Below are 9,616 nucleotides of genomic sequence, written 5' to 3' on the forward strand. Positions count from 1 at the left end.
CACTGAAGCAGAGTATGCTGTATGGTTTTGTTGCATGGAAATTTGTCACATTTTGGGTGAAGTTCACCGTTGTGAAGTCAAAATTTGTGTAGATCCTAGGAGAAAACAGTCCCGGTCTATAGTGAAGCGTCATCTAACAATTTAAACAGTTTTAAATATGTCCACTGGATGTCACCGAAGTGCAACTCTTAAAACAGTGATGCGCCTCCTAAGTAGAACCCCTGAACCTTGAACCCCGAGTGCTTAGAGTCAGGCCTAAGTTATAACAATAGTGCAATCAATAAATTTTATTCTTTGTTTTTTTTTTTTTAAAGAATAGTGCTTTGAAACAGGCGCTTGTGTGTAGCCTGGAGGTTAGGCTATTCTGAAGCAGGCTATTGGTAGAGAATAAATCCCCAATGTAACTGAGCCAGGCTTAACTTGGTCTGCTTTCATGCAACCGACTTGAGGTTACATTCAGCCAAAATAACAAACCTATACAGTGGTAATGAAATGATCTGCATTTATATAGCGCTTTTCAAGTCAAGACTTCCCAAAGCGCTTTACAGTGTGCTTCACATTTCCCAATAGCAGCCGTGCAGCCATGTAAGGCGCTAACCTGCATATTGGGGGTATTAGGGGTTCAGTGTCTTACCCAGGGACACTTCGACATGTAACACAGAGGAGCTGGGATTCGAACTGCGATCTCTTGATCCCAAGACGAGCGCTCTACCTCCTGAGCCACTGCCGCCCCTACCTCCACTCACAAATTTAATTCACTCTGGGAATAGCTTTATAACCTGAAAACGTGAGTAGACGCCTTTTGAATGTAATTGCGCTAATCAGTTCCAAGCCCCGCAAAAGTATTTATTTTAAAGTATGTCATAAAAGAGCATCAGAATATAGAACAAATACATAATAAATTAGATTATTGAACAATAAACCTGAAATGAGACGCACATAATGTAAAAAAAATAAATTTAAAAGAAATTATGAAAATATTAAATTTTAACTGGCCTCTTTGTTTACTGGTACTCAGCAGATACTGTATATATATATATATATATATATATATATATATATATATATATATATATACATTTGTATAACCACAGCCATATCCCCCTAGTGGGAGGTGGCTAGAGTCATTTCTGACTCTTTTTGGGAGATCGAGGGGGCTGGGAATCCCCTCCTCTCAATCGCTCAACCCAACTGTTGGGAGTCATTAGGTGACCAAACCCCCCAATTCCAACCCCTAATGATGAACGCCAAGCAGGGAGGCAACGGGTACCAATGTTTGAGTCTTATGTATGACTCGAGCAGTTATATACTCTGTATATTCTGGCAATTCCTTACATTTGTCCCACCAGAGTATAAATTGCATCCCCGGCCTAACTCTGAAAAAAACTGCAACTGTGGATATACTGTTACTCATTTATGGCTTTTTTGGGAAACTCAGGGTTAGTACGAGTGCTTGGAATCCTTGAAAATTCCCTAATGGATTGAAAAGTGCTTGAATTTTGGGTGAAGTGCTTGTAAATGCTCTCTATTGCTGCCATGTTCCCCAACAAGTCTGCTTAAAAATAACTGACACTGCTCTCAGGTAGCTTCACTTTGCCATTGCATTTCTTCATCATTAACGGCAACTGACACTAGTGTGTATGCCATTATCTTATGAAGCAGTGCCATGGGCATGATTCACATTAGATTTTTTTTTCTGCAGGAGAAATTGGAAAATTGGCTTTGAAAATGCTTGTATTTAGTCATGAAAAAGGTGTACGTACCCTGTGAGCCTCAATTAGAGGGAGCTGACACAATTGTCCGTCATCTTGCTGCTATGCCAAATGGGAAAATCTCAAAAGGCGTGTCCCAAAAATTATAATAGAAAAAAATCAAAATTTCATACGGCTTGCTCACAAGTATTTTTTATTTAATCTTCATCAAATTTGATTAATAAAATACATCTTTCACTGGCTGATTAAAGACTGATGTAACCATCTATTTAATATGTAGAGACACCGGAGACTAGAGTGTATTAAAAAAAAAAAAAAACATTTTATCCAGTAAAACATCGGTTATCAAGGTTTATGGGAACCAGGAGCCCCCGCAAACACAGAAATGCAGTAAAATGAATGTTCTTTATCGTCATTATACAAAAGTACAACAAAATTGGATAGCTTCTTTCAGTGTAAGAAAGGGATTTAGAGAGTGGACTGGCTAGTTGCACGCTAGCATTGTGTATCCACGAATCGAGCCTGGTTTCCGTGATGGTTAAAATACAGCCTTCCCGGATGTAGCGTTTCCCATACGTTGTTGCTCCAAGTCATCCATTTCATGGGTAATGGATCTGGCGTTGCTGCGGTACAGGGTCGGCAAGGGTAACTTGTGAGAGTTATTACGTAGGCGTACCTGTGGCGTTGCTACTGCCTTCTCTCCCAACACCGCCTGAGTCTCTTACTGGACCCGATAACAATCCACAGAACACCTGATGGTGATCAGCATTTCTTTGAACTCTTCTGACTTTCGTCAGAGTCCGATTTAATTGATGAATTTCTTTTCAATGTACCAAACTGCTTAAATACTAGCTGTAGCCTTGTTTTTGTGGACAGTCACGCACATTCTCATGCCCACTCAACACACAAAGCCCGCCCTAACCTTCCCCCATGATAGCATATGCTGTGTGCTGTCTTCTGCAGAACACAATACACGATACGTTGATATCAATGACAATAAAGACAACTCAATTGCAAATCCGTAAAGAAGTGAACAAGCTATATCTAAAGCGCGAAGTAGCGAGGTGTCTTTTTACATGTTATTTCGGACACTAGGCGGACCGTATTAAGAAGCCTGACCGCTGCATGTGATCCCCTGGCCATAGGTTTCCCAACAGTGCGCTAACATGACTCTGATGAAAAACGGGCGATGGTACGGTCACTCCTGCAAAGAAAAAGCCTTGTATCATTTTAAAGCAATCGTAGCTGGCAATTCTCTAGTAGGTTTTGGCAAGATTACCTTTACTTTCCTGAAAGTCAACATCAGGGTGCTTCCGATGGAATCCAGTGGAGCCACCTTTCTTGCCTTCCCTCTGAAAAAAGTTACAATTGCATCTGATGTAAGACTCAAAATTTGTTTCTTTTTATTATCACCCATGTGGTGATAATGTGCTCGTTTGGGATCTAAATATGTTTGTCTGCCCACACAAGAAAATGGGAAAGGACTGAACATTTTTTCCCAGAAAGACATTCCACTCTCCCAGGCAGAAAGACCTTTAATATCAACGCCATCTTTTACAGGCAGACAGGTAGGTTACCCTCGATGTGAAAAATGCTGTTTAAAAAAAGCTGACTCAGCGCGTTTGGTTTTGCTGCCACAGCATTTTTTTCCCAGAAAGGCATTTTACTCTCCCAGGGCAGAACAAGGTTAGCCAGTTCACATCTTTCTCAGGTAGTTCACTCTAGAGGTGAAAATGCCCAAAATACCCGACTCTGCTCGTTTGATTTTGTGAACTCGGCAGTATTTTTTTTTTAGAAATACATTACCCTCTTCTAGTCCCACAACAATATTCAATTCCAACACAATGTCTTACAAACAGGAGTGTTTAATAATTATCCAAAAAAGGTCAGCTCATCATTCTTTGTTTTGCTGCATTTTTACCAGAAAGACATTCCACTCCCAGTTAAAAAAATGCATTGAAAATCGTCACCATCTTTTACAGTCAGTTAAGTTACCCCAGATGTGGTAACTGCCCAAAAATGCAGACTCTGTATTTTGGGTTTTGCAGCTTTCCTAGAAAGACATTCTACTCTCCCAGACCAGAGAACATGTGGCCAGGATCACAATCTTTCACAAGTAATCAGGTAGGTTACTTGAGGTGGTTTTGATTTTGGTGACTCAGCAGCTTTTCTAGAAAGACATTCCCCTCTTCCAAGCCAGGACAACAATCAACTATGTTTTTTCTATGTGAGGTAAAGTTCTATTTTCTTGTTTTGGTTTTGAATATGTCTTTTCTGTAAGGGAAGAAATGTTACAGTGGTGGGCAATGTTCCCTCTAATTTTCCACGGGTCTGAGCGTTCACACAAAGTCGGTGAGCAACGCTTGAAACAACAGTGAGCAACAGCAACCCCGAGTGTGGCAACTAAATTATTATCAAACATGTCCAAAACTTGACATCACGTTACATTTTGCTGAGTTTCCGGCAATGCAAAAAAATGTCACTTTTGAATGAATTGACTAATGTATTATTGCAAAGGTTGTACGGCCTACAAACGTCATTTGTTTTTACAACAATTCTTTCGCAAGATTTCCATCTTTTTTTTTTTACTGGTATCTTTTGTCGCATAATCCTAATATTTTTGTGGGCTTATTTAGTCTGTTGCACGATACACAACTGTATTTAATCACATTTTTTGTAGAAGTACAATGTTGGCAACAAGATTGACTTAATATAATTGGAAATTATTTGAATGCAACACAAAGTTTTTCTTTTTCTTTTTTTTCTATTTTTTTTAATTCCTTAAAAAAAATCTCTGTTTATTTTTTCCTAGCTGTTACTTTTTCTTTTTGTTCTCTTTACTTTTTTTCCTTTGTATCTTTCTTTCTTTCTGGCTTTTTTCTGAATTTGTCTTTTTTTCTCAGCTTTTCACTACTTTTTCATTTTGGTATTTTTTTCTTTTTTGTTGTATTCCCCCTTCATTTAAGTCATTTTGTGCATAATTTTAGATAATATTTGGTCGTGTAGGGATTAAAGAAGCAAAAACAACCCGAAGCGCCATTTAGGGCCCGAAAGAGCCGGTACCTTTTGGTGAGCCGAGTCAAAGAAGCCGGTTCTCGAAAAACTCTACTGACTTTACTCAACTTCGTTCTACTTCGACATTGACTTCAAAATACCGCATTTAGAACACAGCGTCAGGGGAACCCTTGTATTTTTACCTTCATGCACTGTAACTTTGACTTAATTCGCTTCTTAATTAGCAATTTCGAGCCCTGATTTTTGTGAGCTGGCTAGATTTTCTTGCGCGCGGAAAAGCTCTGGGCGGTGCGCAATTGCGCACACACCCAGCTTAGAGGGAACATTGCGCTGGATAGATTTTCTTGTGTGCAGAGAATGTGCGGGCAGTGCGCCATTGTGCACGCGCGCAGCTTAGAGGGAACATTGGTGGTGGGCACCTAAGCTTTGGCTTCAGCCTACTCTGCCTTGGCACATCTTTAGGTATTATATTATTGTATTATTCAGCGTTTTTTTTGGTGCAAATATTTCAATCTTCATTGTTAATTAGTGGTTGATACTGTTTTGTCTGTGTCCAAATGAGCTTCATTTAATTTCAACACAATGTCTTGCAGACAGATGAGTTGACCTATCTGTGAAAAAAATGCCAAAAAGCAGACTCAGCACTGTTGGTTTTGCTGACCCTGCATCTTTCCCCAGAGAGACATTTCACTCTAGACTGGAACTTCATTAAATATAAACACCATCTTTTACAGGCAGTAGGTTATCCTAGATGTGAAAACTATCCCAAAAAGCAAACTTTATATTTTTGGTTTTGCAGATTTCCCAGAAAGACATTCTACTCTCTCTGACCAGAACAAGTTTGGCAAGGACTTTCTCTTTTCAGAGTAGGTCACTCGAGAGGTGAATGAACCTAAAAGGAAATGCCATCTAAAAATGATGTCCCTTCTCAGGTGATGCTCTAATGGTGCACAGCCATTCCAGTTGATTATAACTGTTATTTAAATATGACATGTATACCTCCTTTGCTCGATGGTGCGTTGGTTTTGGGACAAGTAAAGGGACGCCGTCGGCTGAAGGTGGCGCTCTATGGAAAGGTCCCGGTCGACGATCGGTTTCTGTTCTGCCGCACCGACATCCTGTTACAGTAAAAGTTCCAGAAGAATACACCAGAAAATTGAGTCTTATTCATAGCGACGCACCGCAAATGTTGATAAACTCACCTTTATGGTAGGGGGTCTTCCGACAGCAAACGCCACCAGCAGGTACAAAGTCAAAAACGACATTGCGCATCCAGAACAATGCATCTAAAATATAAAAGACAGAAACGTGTTTTGGACAGGAAATTGAATGACAAGAAACCGCATGAACTGTTTTCGTCGTTTTATTTTTCTTACAAGTAGTAATTGAAAAGTCTCACATTTAGTTTCTGTGACTTTACAGAATATTCTGATCAAAATCTATGTATTTTCTTACTTTAATGTGAAAAGTTGTCATATCCTTAAAAGGTTTGACAATACCTTTAAAATGAATCATTCCTGGCTTAAATGCTTGAAATTCCTTCAATTAACACTCGTTCTAGCTTTGTGTTTAAAATGATCTATTTTGAAATGTTATATTTGTTACATTTCCTTCCCCCAAAAAGAAAAAATTTGATTTTAGTAATCCCTTCTACTTTTCACAGTTTTGCCCCCTCAAGGTTTTTGCATTCTGGGGTGCTCAATTGATTTGAATTAAGGGGCTACGTGGTAGAAAAGCACTCTCACGGACGCCAGACTTATAATTAAGGCCGTGGAAGAAGAAGCCTTAGCAGTGGGTTTGTGGATCTTTTAAAGGTTCTCTATGAAATTATGATTCAAGGGTATAACACTGGATTATAAATTGATTATTGAGGTTTTTTCTTCCTCAATATTTTTCCTTCAAGAAAAACAATGAAAATAAGAGAGAAAATAGCATTTTTTTTTTACCATTTATTTCTTTAATTCCCTTCTTTTCGATTTTTTTTCTTTCCATTTCTCCATTTCCCTTTTTTCCTTCTTTTCTCCTACTTTTCTTTTGATTTTCGTTTTCCTTTTTTGCCTCTTTTTCTGATTTCTTCTTCCTTAATTTTTATTCCTTTCGAAAAAAAATATTCTCCCCTTCATTTTGTCGTTCTTTAAAATTGGATACTTTTTGCTCACTCCCAGTCTCTGTAGTTTGTAGTCTTCCTTGGACTCATTTTTGGAGAACTATCAAACACTGTCCCTTTAAGAACAGCGCAATGTTTCTATCTGTGCCGTTGTTGAGGAAAACCCCGTCCGGCCCACCCTCACCCGGATCCCATCTTCAACGGCCCCCGACTCAATTGAGTTTGAGACCCCTGTTCTATAGGAACATATTTCCAAGCCTGACTTAGTTTTCGTCAAACTGAAGATATGATTAGGATCTCTTACCTCCTCACAGCTCTTCAGTGCAAACACGTGGATGTGTGTCGTGTTCTCCGGTCGGTAGATGTGTTGTTAAATGCGGGATTCGAGCCTTTTGTACCCACGCGTCAAGGGTGGGTTTATATGACGGAAGGCCGTTTAGGCTAAAATTGGACAATTATCCTCCATCTCCACCTTTAATCAACAAACAAGAAAAAATGTGCACGACACGCCTTGGCGCACGTTCACATGACGAGATGAAAATCTGAGCTATCTCTTGCAGCTTTTAGTGTATTTCAGAATTAAGCCTGTATAATAGGGATACAATATACTCTGGTAAAATTTCGATTATTTCTATCGTCAATGTAAATGGTCTGCGTTTATGTAGCGTTTTTCAAGTCTCTTCTCATTAGCTGCACCGCTTATCCTCAGTAGGGTCGCGGGGGTGCTGGAGCCCATCCCAGCAGTCCTTGAGCAGTGGGCAGGGGACACCCTGAACTGGTTGCCAGCCAATCGCAGGGCACACAGGGACAGACAACTCGCTCGCTCGTTCACACCTAGGGACAATTTGGACCGGCCAATCCACCTGAAATGCATGTCTTTGGAATGTGGGAGGAAACCGGAGTGCCCGGAGGAAACCCACGCAAGCACGGGGAGAACATGCAAACTCCGCACAGGAAGTCCGGTAGCTGGATTTCAACCCACACAAGAGGTTCCCAAGACCTTAGAACTGTGACGCACACGCGCTAACGTTTTTCAAGTCACTGAAGCGTTTTACGATGCGTTTCACACTTACCCAGTCACACACTAATAGCAGCGTCAGAGTTCCGCTCTGTAAACCCCTGGAAACACGATGCGTATGTGTGAATCCCTGCATGCTCTTCGTGTCCACGTCCCGCAAGGCAACTACCTTATTGTGGGCATTTGGGATTCAGTGTCTTGCCCAAGGACAGTTCAACATATTACACGGGGGAATCAAACCTGCGACCTCTTGATCCCAAGACGAGTCACTCTGGGTGATATTACATTTGTCAATGTTCAGAGACGCTTTTGAGAACAAGTCACGGCATTTAGATGGACCAATAACAAGCATTTCGGTCTTTTCAGAGTTAAGACGCAAGAATAATAATAATAATAATAATAATTTCCTTGTATTGTCATTCTGTGTAACAATGTACACAGAACGAAATGTCGATTGCACCTGACCCGATGCAGCCGCAGCCAAGAGAGGGCGCCGCCGACCACTTTTTAAGTCTTAGGAATGACTCGGCCGGGGCGCGAACCCGAACCTCCCAGTCTCAAAGCGGGCGCCTTACCATCTAAGTTGAGTGACATGCATTCTTTTATCTCAGTGAGGCAGGCCTCCATATTTCCACAGTTTTGTGTGGAAGATTCCTCCATCGGAAGATATAGTTGAGTGTCATCTGCGTAGCAATAAAAACTGATATTATACTTACGAATAATATAACCTAATGGAAGCATGTAAATGCTGAAAAGAAGGGGGCCAAGTACTGAACCCTGCGGAACACCACAGGTAACAACAAATTGTATGTAGAAAAAAAAGCAAGTCTAGCTCATTCGCTAAATCCTTATCGAAGACGGATCACAGTTATCACGTGGAAGACAAATCCTAATGTAGACGCAACAGTCAACCATAGACAAAGAGGAATAGACACGACGAGGACTCTGAAGCTTCTATCCATAGATGAAGTGACATCATTGTATGCAACATGTTGAGCAGGGTTTGAATTTCTCATTCCCAAAATGGGCAAAATAAACGTTTTAAACACAGTGGTACCTCTACTTAATTATTTCTACATACAGAAGTTTCAGGTTACAAAGTAACTAAACAGGAAAATGTTGCATCTGGTTACAAAGGCCTTTCAGGATACAAATCAAAAATACAGTACAGTACACGCTGCTGTTTTCTGCCCCCAGAGCTCTACTTGGCAACCTGATGCGTAGTGAATCCCTGCTCTTCGTGTCCCCTTCCCAGCATGCGCTTTTCCTCGTTTCTTTCCAGTTCTGCTACAGTCTACTGAATGGTACTGCTACAAAGAGCCATCATTCACAATGGCCCCCATGAAAGACATGCAGAAAAGTGAACAAGGAGAAAAGAAGAGGAAAAGACTTTTTCTGACCATCGAAACAAAACTAAATATGTTAATCCTGTGCAGTCCTTTGAGACATTTTTGTGATTAAGGGCTATACAAATAAATGTGACTTGACTTGACTTGACTTGAAAGATGCATTGGTTAAGGGTTAAAAGCCAAAGTCTGGATCCGTTTTTCAAGAAAAGAGGCCAGTTAAAAGGTAAATTAATATTTCGATTATTTCCTTCATTCTTTGTTTCTTTTTACATGATGTGCCTCTCTTTTTATGTTTACTGTGCGGTATTCTAAGTTGAAAGTGGATTTTTTTTCATGTTCTAATGCTCTTTTATGATTTATTAACAAAAATATACTGTATTTTTGCAGGGCTTGGAACGGATTAGCGCATTTACAT

General features: G+C 40.2%; 1 long non-coding RNA gene across 1 annotated transcript; it reads right to left on the reverse strand.

Moving 5' to 3' along the window:
- Nucleotides 1-1,888: 1,888 nt before the first annotated feature.
- On the reverse strand, nt 1,889-7,284 carry LOC148356643 (uncharacterized). The gene is made up of 5 exons (XR_015852055.1): nt 7,139-7,284; nt 5,930-6,013; nt 5,727-5,845; nt 2,992-3,064; nt 1,889-2,916 (listed from the first exon to the last, which is right to left on the reverse strand). It is a non-coding gene; the product is annotated as an uncharacterized LOC148356643 (long non-coding RNA).
- Nucleotides 7,285-9,616: the final 2,332 nt, after the last annotated feature.

The sequence above is a fragment of the Urocampus carinirostris genome, chromosome 11, assembly GCF_059441175.1.
Source record: "Urocampus carinirostris isolate Australia breed hairy pipefish chromosome 11, RoL_Ucar_1.0, whole genome shotgun sequence".
Lineage (NCBI taxonomy): Eukaryota > Metazoa > Chordata > Actinopteri > Syngnathiformes > Syngnathidae > Urocampus > Urocampus carinirostris.